This window comes from Cupressus sempervirens, chromosome 5, assembly GCF_028749045.1.
Source record: "Cupressus sempervirens isolate cs-2001-9-10 chromosome 5, ASM2874904v1, whole genome shotgun sequence".
Taxonomy (NCBI): Eukaryota; Viridiplantae; Streptophyta; class Pinopsida; order Cupressales; family Cupressaceae; genus Cupressus; species Cupressus sempervirens.
In genome coordinates this window covers 763,056,005-763,073,864 of record NC_143122.1, presented here as the reverse complement: position 1 = coordinate 763,073,864, position 17,860 = coordinate 763,056,005, and positions in this window count along the sequence as shown.

Here is a 17,860-nt window from a genome sequence, read left to right as displayed (position 1 = left end):
CCACTCATTTAATCCAATCTTTTTCTAATCATCCTACCAACATCTATAAGTAAAAATGCATCGAAAAAAAGCAAGTAAAGAAAAATAAGCATCCATTGGTGAAAACTTGGCAATTCAAGCCCCTTAGACAAGTACCATGATGAAAACTTGGCAAAGAAGTGTCATGCATAATCCCTTTATCTAAATTCTCTATATACTTGGGGGCAAGTTCCATCACCCACCATACCCATCTCTTCCCACCATACCAAACACATCTTATCCATTTCACTGGCCATCCTCCTTCGAATCTTGATAAAAATAAAGTCCACCAATAATTACATGCTTTTGGTCATGCTTTTGACATCTATTCCCAATCAAATTTTGTCTCCACCCATCCTTTACCCACCCTCTCTTCCTTCCATATGAACTCTTCCCCCTCCTCTTTTTCAAACCTCATCCACTAACTATAATTATCCCCTATCTTCACTACTCATTCACCTTTCCTATCCTAACTTCCATCTATATCCCTCGTCCTCTTGTTGACCAATATTCCATCCTATCCCACCCCTTATAAAACCTCCTCTTGAATAACATATAACTAGGGGAAGTATATTCCTTAGATAACATGTTGTGTCCATCTTTCCATCCCCCCCCATTCTAGCCCCATTTTTGTCTTGTTATCCCCAAAACTAGTTGTCCCCTTTTTCTTCTATCCTTGCACTCCTCACCATCTATCCATCTTTCCATCACCCAATACATCCATTTTCATTGGTATCTAGCACTATGCTATCCCCATATACCCCAATGTCATCCATTTATATTCTCATGCTTCTAGAAATCTACCATCAACTGCACCATTCCATTGCACATCTAATCACATTTTTAATCTTCTACCCAACCTTGTTGCAAGCTTTGGTCGCACTCCAATCATCATTGTTGGGATACATCTTTCCCACTCATTATCTTTAGGTATATCATTCCCTTATCCATATCACCCTATCCACCATCAATCCATGTTCATCCACTATCTCCTCATCCTAAACTTTTCATCCACTATCTCCTCATCCTAAAAATTTTATCTGCTATCTCCTCATCTTGAGCTTTTCATCTGCTATCTCCTCATCCTAAGCTTTTTACCCCCTCTATCTCCTCATCCTGAGCTTTTTACCCCCTCTATCTCCTCATCCTAAGCTTCTCTCTCTATGTCCTCATCTTGAGCTTTTTACCCCCTCTATCTTCTCCTCCTGAGCTTTTCATCCACTATCTTAAGCTTTTCACTCACTATCCTCTCATCTTGAGCTTTTCATCTGTTATCTTCTCATCCCAAGCTTTTCATCTCAAGGTTTTGCTCTCTTTCCTTATCTCATGTTTTTCCTCTATCTACTCATCTTGAGGTTTTCCTCTATCTCTCATCTTTATCTTTCCTACTACTATCCTATCATGCTCAACTTTTGTCTAGTAATCCCTTGTAAATACATTGGTATGTTAGTTTTATATTCCTTGTGTGTCATTCCTTAGCTTGGTACCATTGTATATCTCTCAGCTCTTCGTATCAGTTCATGTTTGATTGCAAATTGTAGTTCTCTTGGTTAGGTTCTTTAGCAAATCCTCATACAAGATCCCTTGTCATGCTTAGACCAATTGCCAATAATGATACATAATTATTTCTATTTTGGTGGTGACTTTGTCAATGGAATTTAATCTTTCCATATGGTAATTCAAATATTTTTGCCTACAATTTTTGAGGCTTGTCTTATTCGATGGACACATTCGCCAATATGTGGTAGATCTTTAAGTTAGATTATATGCATAAAAATACAAAGCTAAGTCACCTTTCAGGATGACTTATCAGAGTGACTAAATTTGAGTATTGTAGACACCTAAAATTATCCTAAAACACTATATTAATTAATTTAATATCTCCTTTGACATTATGATTAATTATTAATTAATTAATTATATTTTATCATATTCTTCTACTTATTTAAGTAATTTTACTTAATTAAATAAGTTCACTTCCCTAATGTATTTTGAATTTAATTCATATACTCCCCTCTAATGTGTTAAATTCATTTAATGCATAGTGATATCATATATTCCCTTTTAAATAAATTCAATTTATTTAAATCTTCCACATGCTTAATCTTCTCAAACCTGATTAAGATTAATCTAAATTAATCTCAACTCTAATCCATCCTCCATCAAATTTAATTAATGATTCATGAAAATCATTTATTCCCCCTTTATCCATCTAGCCCTCAAAATGAATTTTTAATTCATTTATCCTCAATGTCTCCCACTCATCTCATTATTTAATCCCCCACTCCTCCATGTCTCCCACTTTCTTTATTTTTAATTCTTCCACTATGACATGTCTTTGACTCTCCTCATTTCTTTATTCCTCCACTATGACATTTATTCCACTCCTCATTTACTTATTCCTCCACTATGACATGTCTCCCACTTTCTTCATTTTTAATTCTTCCACTATGACATGTCTTCTACTCTCCTCATTTCTTTATTCTTCCACTATGACATGTCTTCCGCTCTCCTCATTTCTTTATTCCTCCACTATGACATGTCCCCCATTACCTTCAATTTTAAATTGATCCCACTATCTCCCTTTCTTTATTAAATTCCTCTGCCACCCTTGCATGGCTTATGTCTCTCCTATGTGGCTCCTACATGGATGACACATAGGAGCCACATCCCTAAGCCTCTCTCAAACCTACAAATAGATCCCTTGTCTCAAGAATTTGGACATCTCCTCCATATGCATTGTTATCATTTTAGTTTCATCAATATCTCCCTCATTTGCATTGTTATCATGCTAGTATATTTCTATAGCCTTTTAGAGATTTTATGCATTGTTGTTAATCTTTACTAGTTGCTAGTTTTTTTGTATTTGCATTGGTAACTTAGTTTTATTTCTTGCATCGCATTTCCATCTCACATCCTCTTGGAATCCTCTTGAGATTGGCTTACTCATAGCCATTTCTTGAAAGAATTCCTTCACTCATATATCATAAGATTCATATTTATTTCATACCATTATCATTGGGATTCAATCATAGTTGTGTTTATGAGTGCACATCCACATCCTAAATCTTGAGCACACCAAGAAGGGCTCTTATGGGTGCCCTTTGTTGAGCTACTCTAAGGTTGCCTAGGGATTCTATTTCTTGGTTGCATTGATTTATGAAACTCAACTATATTAGTTGAATTTCATTGTTTGAATCTTGATATGCATCTACAACTAACATTTTCCTTTTTTAAGTGTGTTCCCAATAGGTAGGATTTTCATGTATACATTTTGGCACGTTTGGTGGAACAAACCCACAACCATAAGGTTGCTGACATCATCACTACATAAGCCTTTAACATGCCCTTCTAAGCCATAAGAAGCAATATTTGGTATTTTTCTCATAACTTGAGCAACCAAACTCTATTTTCAAAAAACAAAATATTGTTAGAAAGGTAGTTCTGAGCCAATCATGATGGTGTTGGTTTCATGTGATTTTGATGCCATTTAGCTAGCTAATTTTTTTGTCAAAGGTTGATCTTTATTCCTAACATTTTCATTGCAGGGTTATCTCATGTTTGTTATACAATTTTGATGCTCTAACTTGTAGTTTTGTAAGGATATATTCTAACTCAAGCATTGTAGGAGAAAAGCTTTGGAAAACTTCCTTTTGTGATTTTAATCACTTAAAAATTTGTAGTGATTTTTATCACTTAGGGACTTTATAATGGTTTTAACCACTTGGGAATTTGTAGTGATTTTAGTCACTTGTGAGATGCAAATGGTAGATGAACTTGTATGAATTAATCACTTTCCTTGGAATGCATGTTGCAATTAATATAGAAAGGTCAATCACACTCTTGGATGCCCTAAGGTAAACCATTACACACTCTTGAGTGCCTTAAGGAAAATTACACCCATTTCATTGGAGTGGATGATGCTCAAATACACTATTGAATGCCATTAATGAATGAAAAAAGTTTTTCATTGGAATGCATGTGTAGACTAACCAAACCCAATCTTAAGTGCCTTAAGGAAATTGACATGCTTTCATTGGAATGAATGTTTAGATAGAAAATACACTCTTGAATGCCTAAGGTCAATGAAGCTTGCTACGAAATATTTGGATTTGGTGCTTAAAATGAATTCACTCAATCTTGAATGACTTAAGGGAATTGGTTTATTTTCAGCATTTTACTTATGTTGAAGATGATCAATTTACTTTATGTTGAAGAATCCTCACTTTTTATTATGTTGATGATGTTGTCGAGTTGGAAAAAGCAATGCATGCTCAAACATGAGTGTCTTCAAGAGTAGATTACAAAACCTAAAGCTTCATTGGGAAAGAACAAGTGTCTTTTAACCCAAAGGCCACTTACATATTCTCTCCTCTTATGCCTTTGGGTGACCTTGAGTGCACAAGAGATAAGTGGTATTGTTTATATTTTTTAGGAGGCATGCTTGGGCATTTCATCACCCCTTGGGATGACCTCAACTCTAGCATTCTAGTGAAGAATAAATATCAGGAGGTGAATCAAAAGATACCTCTCTTGGAAGAAAAATGTGGTTGCTCTTGGCTAAGCCCCAAAGAACTTTAAACCTTTGGGAAGTGAAGGTGCAAATTGGGTTACTATCTCATCCCAACTATGTGGCTTTATTTTCTTTCATCTACAGATTTTGGCTTCATGTACCTTGCATATATTAAGGATGCCCTTAGCTAAGCTTGTGTATCCTAGTTGAAACCTAATAGGATTTTTAGTGTATTCAACATACTTGAATGTTCAAAACCTCCCTATTTGAAGGGGAAACACATCATCTTAGCTTATCTTGTATATATTTCATTGTATGCTTTGCATGTTATATTTCAAAAAATACAAAAACATTATAAAAGTTCAAAATCCAAAAACATCATAAAAGTTCAAAATCCAAAAATATTTCAAAAACCAAAATAGAAAAAAGAAGCTCTTGTTTTCCACATCACTTCTTATGTTAATTAAATTCATCACCATTATACATCTCTTGTCTTAACCATTCAAATCATTCCTCAAAATCTTAATCATCTCTAATCATTTTAATCATTTCATAATTTTCTTAATCATTCAATCAAATCCATAATTGTCATTCTAGTCATGATTCATAATCCACATCAAGATCCAATTATCTCATCCAATGCTTCATACTCATAATTCTTAATCCAACTCCTTTTTCAAATTCATTCACTCAATCTATTTGCATCTTCATCCAAAATTAATCTTTCTCATTTCATCTATTTAAATCTTCTTCTATTTCAATTTTTCATCAAATCTTCTACTTGGGATTTACAAGCATCATCATAATCTTTGGACTTTAATCCTAGCTATCTTAAATGACACAAAATCTTATCAAGGTTATCTCAAACCTTCATCTAATATCAAATCAGATCAATTCAAATCCAATCAATATCAAGTCAAATCCAATCCAAATCAAATTAAAACAAAGTCCAAAATTACTCCTATTGGATACAATTGTTAATTGTGCATTGTCTTTGATGTTACACAAATGTCATATCAGTCATCAGGTAGAGTTTACCAAGCTCAGATGGTCAGCAAAGCAATTTATAGTGACTACCAAGCATTCTTGAACGTTACACAGAAAGTTAGCTCTTCTCGAGCTCACTCGGGCATCAAAGAATTTTGTAGCAAAAAGTTAATGTTAACCGAGCTCCCAAGGTTAACAAAGGGATAGTCAATGTCTACCAAACTCACTCGATAAGCGAAGGAAAATTAGCTTTTATCGAGCTCACTTGGTAAGCGAAGGAAAGTTAGCTTTTATTGACCTCACTTGGTAAGCGAAGAAAAATTAGTTTTTATTGAGCTCACTCGATAAGCGAAGGAAAGTTAGCTTTTACCAAGCTCACTCGGTAAACAAGGAAGGACAAAATTTACCGAGTTAACTCAGTCTCTAAAGGAAGTTTCAAAGTTTGCAGTCTTTACCAAGCTTCACTTGGCTAACACTGGGGAAACCATTCTGGAGCAGTGGTCACCGAGCTGGGTCAGGTAGCGAAGGATTTTTCTAAAGAATTAAGTTTAACTATTTTGTGCAGCCGATTGATTTTATGTTTTTTAGTTGTTGTAACTTGTAATTGAGCTGACTTGACAATCTATAAGGTATATATGAAAGGTCAATTTGTGAATTCAAATGATGTAGAAAAGTGTGGATGCATAAAAGTGAAAATAAGCAAATATATGAGCGAATGTTGAGGAAGGATTAGATATCCCTATAAAGCTGAAAAGTTGCATTCGATCAGTGAGGATCTAGTGAAGCAAAATAGAGATTTGTATTCAGCAAAGATAAGTTGCATATATTTCAGATCACTTCATTGTTTCTTTCTAATCATTATAACAGTGATTCAAAATCTCTTAACAGATTTGGTTTGATAGCCATTTTGTAAATCCTCTAACAAGGTGACAATTCAGTTGAATTGTTTTAAAGACCTCTCACAAGGCCACTTCTAACAAGGTGATCAAATCCTCAATAGGGTCACACCTAATAGTTTGTTTTGTAACCTTTAATAAGGTTGGCTCCTAACAGGGCTCACTTCAGAAGAGTGAAAATTGGTAACTAGTTACTTGGTGGTTTTTCCCAAATTGAGTTTCCACATTCAATCCGGTGTCTCTTGTGTTCATGTTATTTCTTTATGCATGCATGCTAATCACTTTAAATGCTTAATAAGTTAAAAAATCATCTATCAAGTTTCAAAATTTATTTGTGTGGTTATCGAGTGTTAATAGCAGCTGTATTTTAAGACATCTAAGGTTCTGTAGATTTATTTTTGTAACTGATTCACCCCTCCCCTCTCAGTTACTCCATCTCTATTTCCAACAATTGGTATCAGAGCTTTTGGTGCTTGCAGGATAAGATTTCAAGGATCTAAGCCAAAGATCAGGATGTCTTACAAAAGGGAAATCCCAAGACTTAACAGAAATAACTTCTCAGCATGGCAAGGACTGATGAGACTTCACCTAGCATCCATTGGTGATATAGGACTGAAGTACCTTGATGAAAAATATGCAGAACCAACTGGTACAGTATCTGTCAATGATATTGCTGAAAAGTAGACTCACAAAATTATGATGATAGATATAGCATTTGCTCTAAGTTATGAAGAATTTGATGATATCAAGGACTACAAATCTTCCTTTGAAATGTGGGAAAAGTTGAAAGAGATCTATGGAGGAGATGATAATGTTAGAAGAGCCAAAGCAAAAAGTTTGAGAGGACAATTTGATCAAATGAGGATGAGAGAGGATGAAAACATTGCAAAATATGTTGAAAGAGTTAAAGCATGTGTCAGTGCAATCAAAGCTTCTGGAGGAGATATCAGTGAAGAGACAGTTATAAATAAAGTTCTCAGAACTCTACTCCCCATTTATGCAATCAAAGTTTCTGCAATTCAGGAAAGAAGATGTGAAGCAAATCATAAGATAAATCTAGAGGCTATAGTTGGAAGATTGACTGCATTTGAATTGGACAACTTTGATAACTATGTTCCAGCTTCCAAGAACATTGAATCAACATTTGAAGCCAAATTTTCACTCAAGGAGAAAGGCAAAAAGAAATCTCAGTCAAAAAGTGAAGATGAATCAGACCAAAGTTTAGACAGTGATCTTGAAGTAATTGAAGCCCTTTTAGCAAGGAAGTATTCTAAAGGCAGAGGAAAATACAAAGGTAAAGTACCTCTAATCTATTTTTCATGTGAAGAAGTTGGTCATATTCCTGCTAGGTGTCCAAACAAGTAGAATAAAGATGAGAAGAAAGATCACAGATGGAATGGCAAGAAAGATTTCAAACCATTCAAGGACAAAGGTAAGAAAATGTGTTTTATGGCTAAAGATTCTAATGATTCTAATGATGAAGAAGAAGATGAGATTGTCTATATTGCTATGAAAGATGAATATAATAATGATGAAGAAATGGAACTCATTTCTCATATGAGCAAAAATGATACATGGATCATAGATAGTGGTTGTTCTCATTACATGACTGGTGACAAAACTAAGTTTGAATACTTTGAAGACTATGATGGTGGCAGTGTAAGATTTGGTAACAATGAACCTTGTTGTATAAAAGGAAGAGGAAGAATCTCTCTAACCAAAGAACTTATATGTGATAATGCCTATTGGGTAGAAGGACTAAAGAATAATCTGTTAAGTGTGGCACAACTACTCAATAGAGGAATCAAAGTAGAATTCATGCATGGTAAAGCAAGACTGCTGGATGGGAAAGGAAAGCTGATTGGATTAGGTACTCAAACTAAAGGTAACTTGTTCTATCTTGAACTCGGTGAATGTTCATGTTTCATTGCTCAAGTTGAAGAAAGTTGGTTATGGCATAAAAGGTTGTGTCATGTAAGCTTTGATAATCTGGTAAAGATAAGAAAATTCAGGAAAGTAAGAGGCATTCCCGACATAAAGAAACCTGAGGTCGGTCTATGCAAAAATTATCAGATTGGAAAGATGGAAAAGACTAGTTTTAAAAGTAAAAACTATCAGTCTAAAGATATATTAGAAATTGTGCATACTGATTTATGTGGACCCATTGGAATTGAAAGCTATACTAGAGAAAAGTTCTTCATTCTTTTTGTTGATGATTACTCAAGAATGATGACAGTCATGTATCTAAGAAATAAATCAGAAGCATTTGAAAAGTTTAAATGATATTTGGCTAGAGTAGAAAAGAAATAGGGAAAAGATTAAAATTATTGAGATCAGACAGAGGTGGAGAATTCATCTCACATGAATTCAATAACTTTTACATTGAAAGAGGAATCAAAAGATAGGTATCAGCCCCTAGAACACCCCAACAAAATGGAATAGCTGAAAGAAGAAACAGATCCATCATGGATTGTGCAAGAACTTTAATGATTGAAAAGAACATTACCATAAAATATTGGAAGGAAGCTATCATTTTTCATGTCCCCTTTTCAAATAATAATAAAATAATAATCTTTGCTAAGGCAGGCAGGCCCAAGAAAGTGAAGTTTCGGGAAAAGGTGGTTAACCTTTGGAAACCGTTGGACTAATAAATAAAAATTATTATTAAAATATGTTTCATTAACCTCTCTTGGACGTGAGTTATGGTTGTGTCCTCTTTTAAGGGGTTTGGAGGTATTTTGGGTTGATTCCAGAACTTGATTTTGCTCATTTCTTTGTTATTCTTGAGAGGCTGCCAAACCTGTGGAGAAGGAGACCCAAGAATGGGAGTTTACAGGTTTCCAGGGAGACCCAAAAATGGGAGTTTGAAGGTTTCCAAAAAGGCTAAGGATGGGAGTTTGAAGCCATTCCATTTGCATGCTCATACAGAGTTTGCCTTTGTGCTGAACAGTGCAGATTTGTGGGTTTTCGGGTGTGTTTTTTGTATGAGTTTGGTGTTTTCAGTTGAGTATATCATATCAGTTTGGGTTGTTGCTGTATTTCAGACTTTAATGTGTTAAAATAGATCTAAATATATGTATTGGGATGTGATTAAACTTCTGAGATAGATTATTAGTGTTTTTGTGGTATTTTCAGGCATTTTTGTGTTAATTTCAGGAGCCCGATGAGCATAGTTTTTGTCCTACATTTGAGAACTATTGTGTAAAGGCTATAAGGATCTGGAAATTTCATTTTGTAGGATTTTATGCTGCTAAAATTTCTATAAAAATGTCCACTTTCATATTTATTAATAATAGGTGAAGCTGTGAAGCTTTTGGCACAATTTCTGGCATACCCGATTTGGGGTTTCTTGAAAAATTTGGTGGATCTTTGTGATATTAGTTGTTTGATCTTGAAGATCTGATTAGAGGCTTGAAATATCATAAAAAATCAAAAAAGGGACATTTCAGTGGTATCAAAGCCATGATCTTGCCAGCCTGAGGGTTTGTAGAAGCTTGCATGTCAATTTTGACAACTACCCAGATCTTGCATGTCATAATTTATGATTGCATGTTGCTTCTAATCAGCTGCATGTCAAAATTTATGGTTGCATGCTACTTCTAATCATTTTCATGTTAGTTCTTAGTGAATTTGGTGGTTGTAGAAGTTTACATCTCAGTTTTGACAACTACCCAGATCTTGCATGTCAGTTTTGACAACTACCTAGATCTTGCATGTCAGTTTTGACAACTACCTAGATCTTGCATGTCATAATTTATAATTGCATGTTGCTTCTAATCAGCTGCATGTCAAAATTTATGGTTGCATGCTACTTCTAATCATTTGCATGACTAGTTCTTGGTGAATTTGGTGGTTGCATGTCAAAATCTATGGTTGCATGCTACTTCTAATCATTTGCATGTTAGTTCTTGGTGTTTGAAGAAGTTATATCCTATTGGGGTTGCACTCTACTTTATCCAGAATGGACAGGTATAGTACAGAGTCTTAGAGGACACAATCTTGGACAATTGATATCCAGAGTCAAAACAGTAGAAAGGATGGTTATTTAGACATTCGAGATAAACTGTCATGTCCCCAATTTTTGGTGACAGTTCGATTTAATTAATTTAATTAATCTGGTTGTCCAAAATAATGAATATTTTAAGGATGACTAATTAATTATTTTAATTAAATAAATAAATATTAAAAGATAACTTTATATTTAATAAAGTGACTTGGATTATAAAAATATTTAATAAAGTCACTTGAGGGATAAGATCAAAAATGTTCTAGAAGTCTCTGGAGAGGATGGAGAGAAAAGAATAAATAGGCACCCCGAGGCTCCATTCGAATCAAGCAGTTGTTTATCTCTCTTGTTTTCAGGTTGTGATTCAATCACAGGTGCATTGTGGAACCTAGGGTTTCTGCAATTGTCACAGTTGGCCATTGAGAACGAAAACTCTCAATAGGTACGCAATTTTGAGGGTGTGAAATATCATCTGAATTATTGCAGATTGGAGGTGACAATCAGTCATTTCATCAGGGAAAAATTTGTGGCCTGAGGCCAAATTTGGAGGATCATTTTGAGAATTGATATTCGAAGTTTTTGCAAGGTTTGAAGTTCATCATTTTTACCAGAATCTGTTGGCAGAAAAGTAAGGAGATTTCGTCAGCATTCTAGCCAATCCAAGCAGGATCTATAACATTCACAAATTACTAAACACGGGGGTCTGAGGGATTAATTTAAAGGTAACTAAAACAATGAATTAATTCCCAAATAATCAAATCTGTGGTGCCTTTCTTCTCAATTCAGTCATTATTTGAAGATCATTAAATATTGCCAAAATTGGGAATTCTTGCATCTCAATTATATATTTGGATATTTAGAGAGTCAACCATCAGCCGAGCAACCCATCTGCGGCATTCTAGAACATAACGTGTAACCGGCCATCAGCGTAGGTAAAGGAAGATGAAGGTGACTGGGCGATGAGGGTTAACGCATGCTCATACACGGATCCAGTCTACGATTGCAGTCGCCAGAATTGGGATATGAAACCATCCGCAATAAACACATAATCGCAGGTCGGATCAACAGCTCTGTTACGGTTTGCAAAGAGCATACAGATTCCAATATTTTAGTTGGTCATGTGACAAAGACAGGAGATATAGCCGGGCCACACATTTTAGGCATATTGTGGATGTAGTCTTATACATGACAGGAGATGATTTATCATCAAATCACCTTTGAGAGCTGTCAAAAATCGTTTGGGTCAGTTGATGAGATGGGAGTATTGGAAATGACAACAAATTATGGTGCTATCTATATGGAAAATGACATAGTTGTTAACAGTGGAAGTGCTGGAGGTTGGGCGGAGTATAAACTGCAGGTCAATTTTGCTTGAACATTATAGAGGCTGACTAGATTTAGAACCAGCTAGCATCGGCACCAACATTGGTAAAATTGTGACAGAAGAGTGGTTGAATTGGTGGGCACTGGCCTATGTTTTCTAGATAGAGTATGTTCGATATGTTTAGATTCATCGGCTTGAGGAACAGTGATGGTTGGGGTTGAAGCAAAAAAAAAAAAGTCTCAATCAGTATTTTAGTATCGATTCTTCTCTTGCCAGGTGCATCTAATTAATTATAGCATTTGCAAGTTGTTTAATTTAGCAAATAAAGTTGGCATTTGATAAATTGTTGTACCTCAGTTAGGGTAATTTTAGTAGTTCTTCAAATTAGAACCCTTTACTAGTATCAGAGCTTGATTGCTAATTGTTTGACGAAATGTCAAACCCTTGAAGTTTAGTATTTTGGTGCTTAAAGAAGCAATAATCCTGTCGGGGTTATTTCAGTGCTTGCAAATTATTTGACGAATTGCCACAGTACAATATTGAGATTTAGTGACCTTTATAGTAAGGGTCATTTCATAAACTTATGAAAATAAGCCATGACATGTTTGAACAGTTGATAGAGCACCACTGTATAATGAATAACATGTTTTTCGACCCAGCTAAGGTGGATAAGTTGATTGGATTTCTATTTGGTAGATTTTCTCACAGGACAGATGACACAATTCCCAAGAACTTGCATGAGGAGTTTCAGAAACTAGCTGATAGCCAGGTAGAGGTCTCAGATTCTACTCTCCCACAGGAGGTGGTGGGAAAGGATATTACATAGATTGAATAGTAACGATCAACTTGATACTCAAATTGAGAAAATTGTTTACAGGTCGTCAAAGGGTGATGCCACAGGTATTCAGGATGGTATAGTTACAACAGGCAGTGACTATAGTGTAGTGGGTTTAGATGATGATTATGAGGATGTTGTTGTGCAAGATGGTGAGATACTTGGTAGAGATGAGCAGACATTGAGCATTCATGACTTTGCTGAGAAGGAGTACCAGGCACAGTTAGATGCTTCATCACATGAGGTTGAGGCTGGTAGTACTTCACATGATTTGTCCAGCCAGCTAAAGGTGAACAAAGATAGTATTGTGACTTCATTATCTCATCATGACAGGTATGTGGAGTTAGTTGGTATTGGTCATATTACTTAAGTGAGGAGTTTGCTTGAGTTACCAGTTGATTCTAGTTTACAGATATGGACTCGAGATTGTTATATTGGCGTTTGGGATTCAGTTGACTGGAGATCTTTAACACTTTTTGGTAGCAGTGTTTGTTTGGGTGCTATCATGGATTTGATTAGCAAATTACATAGTGTTGTCTTTTCTTGTGCCAGTATCTTGTCTGATGTTGGTATTAGTTTTTATACACCGATGTTGGGTTTTGTTCATATATCCAGTCGACCATACTTGCTGGAATATGTTGATGATATTTCATATTTGGTAGTGTGTATAGATGAGTCCCAGGATCATATTGGCATTGATGACATCTAGGAGGATGTAGTGGGCAGTTTTGAAGACTTAGTTTCCTTGGGTATAGAGGAGTTGGACAGCAATGCTAATGTTTTTGATACTTCGTATGTTGATATGAGCTTTAGATTTGATTCACAGGATATGGATGGTAATACTCTAGAGACTAGTAACTTTGAGGACACTCCTTTAAACAGTGCATCAGAGGAGGTTTGTAGGAGACAGTCAAGCCAATGCCATCATGTGTCTAATTGGTTGAGAGTTAGTGACCGAGACATTGCTATCACTTGCCAACATTTCGATGTTGTTCGTCAATTGTTAGCAGTTTATGGATGGGGTTCTCCTACTAGTAATGAGCAAGGAGGCAGTTATCTTTCCTTGACAGAGTTCCACTCTTTATGGGAGGCTATTCATATTTTGAGACAGAATTATATGCAGTTGGTAGCCGACAGAGATTATCTTATGGAGTGGGACAGTATAGCATATGATGCATTGTTGGCCAAGGAAGATGAGGTGAGTGAGCTTACTGAGTAGGTTGAGGTGACTTCTGAGATTCTTGAGAGTACACAGTTGGCTTTCAAGGAGTCACAGTTTCATTTGGCTAAGGTGACCATGGAGTTAGAGTGACTACAGTCTTTACCTGATTCTATATAGTCACAAGCTGTGGTGTTTGGTGATCCGAGGATGTCCATGGCCGAGATTGTCAGAGACAGTGGAGATGGGGATGCACCCATCCTCGATACTAACATTGGCATATCAGGTTCATTCCCACTAGAGTCAGGTTTAGTTGAGTTGGGTGTTGTAGCAGATTTTTGTATGCCTGACATGGTGGTGGCCTCTAGTACTGATGGCACAAAGACTAGAGATGTATCAAAGATCATGTGTGATGTTGGTGAGTCGGCAGTTGGCATGGTTCCTGCTAGTAATACTACTCCCTTGGTGATATCTTCGAAGGTAGTAGTCAGTTCCAACATGGTTAATGATCAATTGCAGTTAGTTTCATCTAGATTATAGTCTAAGCCACTGACTAAGATTGGTGAATTCTATCGGCATTACACTGTGAGGTACGCTCATCAATTCACCTTTGATGACCATGTTGATGAGATGATGATACAAAGATGTACTTTGGTTCCTAGTGCTTATCATCAGTTATGGGATAGTTTGATGCCTCAAGATGAGAGTTGTGATGGGCATGACATGGTGATAGGTTCTGCAGTTGATAGCTTGATAATATGTGACTTAGAGCAGGAGTTTGGGAGTGATGCTTCAGTGGGTGTTGTTATTGATTCTACTCCTTTGGCTATGACATCTCCTGACTTAGCTAGTGATCAGTCACAATGGGTTGTATCACTTGTTCATGGTGAGCTGTTGACTGAGGTTAGTTTTTTTAATCAAAATTATATTGCAGGGTATGTACATCAGTTAGCATTTGATCCTTTTTTTGAGGAGTTGATGGTAGGAAAATTTGGTTTGGATTCCATTTCTTACTCTTTATCTTGTAATGTCTTTTCACCATCAGCAGTGCATGGGAGTTATGGTTATGAGATAGTGGTCGGTGATTTGTAGAGTTGTGTTGACTGTAGGAGTTGTACAATGTGTGGATTCTCCATACTTGGTACAGATTCATTCGAGAGCATTCACCATTGTTGTAGAGTTGGATTGTACATTCTGTATAGGCCAGTAGGATGCATTGATGGTATTTACTGTGTTGGTAGTTTGATTTGTCCACTTTACTTGGGTTCTGACGTTCTAAGAGTTTGTGTCTCATGGGTTTTTGACTGTGGTAGTGGTGATTTTGGAGTTTGGTTGAGCTATAATTGTCAGTTTGATTATGAATTCCTCTTGGTCATATTGCAGAGGATATTGCAGGAGCTTGTGTTAATTGGTAGTAGTATAGTTCATGACTACATTTGGGATCCAGGTGGATTGATTGGTTTATTTTTCAGCCATTGCTTGAGGACAAGAAATTTTTGTGAGGGGAGGACTTGTCATGTCCCCTTTTCAAATAATTAAAAAATACTAATCTTTGCTAAGGCAGGCAGGCCCAAGAAAGTGAAGTTTCGGAAAAAGGGGGTTAATCTTTGGAAACCGTTGGACTAATAAATGAAAATTATTATTAAAATATGTTTCATTAACCTCTCTTGGACGTGAGTTATGGTTATGCCCTCTTTTAAGGGGTTTGGAGGCATTTTGGGTTGATTCCAGAACTTGATTTTGCTCATTTCTTTGTTATTCTTCAGAGGCTGCCAAACCTGTGGAGAAGGAGACCCAAGAACGGGAGTTTACAGGTTTCCAGGGAGACCCAAGAATGGGATTTTTCAGGTTTTCAAGAAGGCTAAGGATAGGATTTTGAAGCCATTCCATGTGCAAGCTCATACAGAGTTTGCCTTTGTGCTGAACAGTGCAGATTTGTGGGTTTTCGGGTGTGTTTTTTGTATGAGTTTGGTGTTTTCAGTTGAGTATTTCATATCAGTTTGGGTTGCTGCTGTATTTCAGACTTTAAGTTGTTAAAATAGAGCTGAATATATGTATTGGGATGTGATTAAACTTTTGAGATAGATTATTAGTGTTTTTGTGGTATTTTCGGGCATTTTTGTGTTAATTTCGGGAGCCCGATGAGCATAGTTTTTGTCCTACATTTGAGAACTGTTGTGTAAAGGCTATACGGATCTAGAAATGTCATTTTTTAGGCTATTATGCTGCTGAAATTTCTGTAAAAATGTCCACTTTCAGATTTATTAATAATAGGTGAAGCTGTGAAGCTTTTGGCACAATTTCTGGCATACCCAATTTGGGGTTTCTTGAAAAATTTGGTGGATCTTTGTGATATTAGTTGTTTGATCTTGAAGATATGATTAGAGGCTTGAAATATCATAAAAAATCAGGAAAGGGACATTTCATCAGCACTACAGTCTATACCTTGAACCAAGTACATTTGAAGAAAGACTCATTCAAAACCCCCTATGAGTTATAGTATGACTATAAACCTAATGTAAGTTACCTTAAAGTATTTGGAAGTAAATGTTACATTTTGAAAGAATCTAGAAAAGGAAAATTTGATGTAAAAGGTGATGAAGGTATATTCTTTGGATACTCATGAAAAAGTAAGGCATATAGATGTTTGAACTTGTCCACTCACAAAGTCATAGAAAGTGCACATGTGAAAATTTATGAGTTTGCAGAAAGGACTCAAGAAGAAAGAAAAAGGGAACCAGAAGATTATAAAAGGTTTGTATTTAGTGAACCTGATATAGTACCAGTTACATCAGAGAATCAAGAAACTTCTACTCCCAAGTCATCTGTAATCGAGTTATAGGAAGTACAACAAACCGAGTTAAATTCAGTGTCTACCGAGCAAGTGTCTACCGAGCAAATATCTACTAAGCCAGAATAGACAGAGCTTGAAATTGAAATGTAAGAAGATAATAATGAAATCCATTCAAAAGGCAAGGAACCTATATTAGCTAAGTATGTCAGGAGACATCATTCAGCAGATCATATCATTGGAGATAAATATGAAGGAACCATGACAAGAAATAAGCTGAAAGGTACTTGTTTACTTGCTGATTTTGAACTTAGAAACATCAAAGATGCATTGGAAAATGATAGTTGGATTGAAGCTATGAATGAAGAAATAGAGAAAATAGAGAAAAACAAGACATGGACTCTTGTACCCAAACCTAAAGACAAAAATGTGATTGGAACTAAGTGGGTATTCACAAACAAGTTGGATGAAAATGGTAAGGTATCAAGAAACAAAGCTAGACTAGTATGCAAAGGATATGCTCAAGAAGAAGGAATAGACTATGGAGAAACTTTTGCTCCTGTTGTAAGATTGGAAGGAGTTAGAACCTTACTAGCATATGCTGCTAACAAGGGATTCAAAGTTTATCAGATGGATGTCAAATCAGCATTCCTCAATGGTATACTAGATGAAGAGGTTTACATTGAACAACCTGAAGGTTTTGTTGACCCAAAAAAGAAGAACATGGTCTGCAAATTACACAAGGCATTATACAGTCTGAAACAAGCCCCTAGAGCATGGTATGAAAGATTGCATAACGATCTTATTCAGATTGGTTTTCAAAGAACTAATGATAACAGTAGCTTGTATATTAAGGAAGAGACAGATAATAAGATTGTCTTGGCAAAAATATTTGTAGATGACACTATTTTCATAGGGAATGATGATATGTGCAAAGAATTCTCAGAACAAATGAACAAGGAATTTTAAATGTCTATGTTTGGTGAGATCAAATTCTTTTTTGGTCTTCAAATTCAATAGAATAAAAGTGGTATCTACATCACTCAATCAAAGTACATCAAGGAGATATTGAAAAAGTTTGGAATGGAAGATTGTAGACCAGTTGGGACTCCTATGTGTACTGGATTAAAACTTACTAAGGAAGATGAATCAAAAGAAGTAGATCAAATATTGTATAGATCTATAATTGGAAAGTTGCAGTATGTAGTTCATACTAGGCCAGATATTGCCCTTGCCGTTGGTATTGTAGCAAGATTTTCAGCAAAACCAAGAGAAAATCACATGATGGCAATCAAAAGAATAATGAGATATTTGAAAGGAACTGAAGAGTA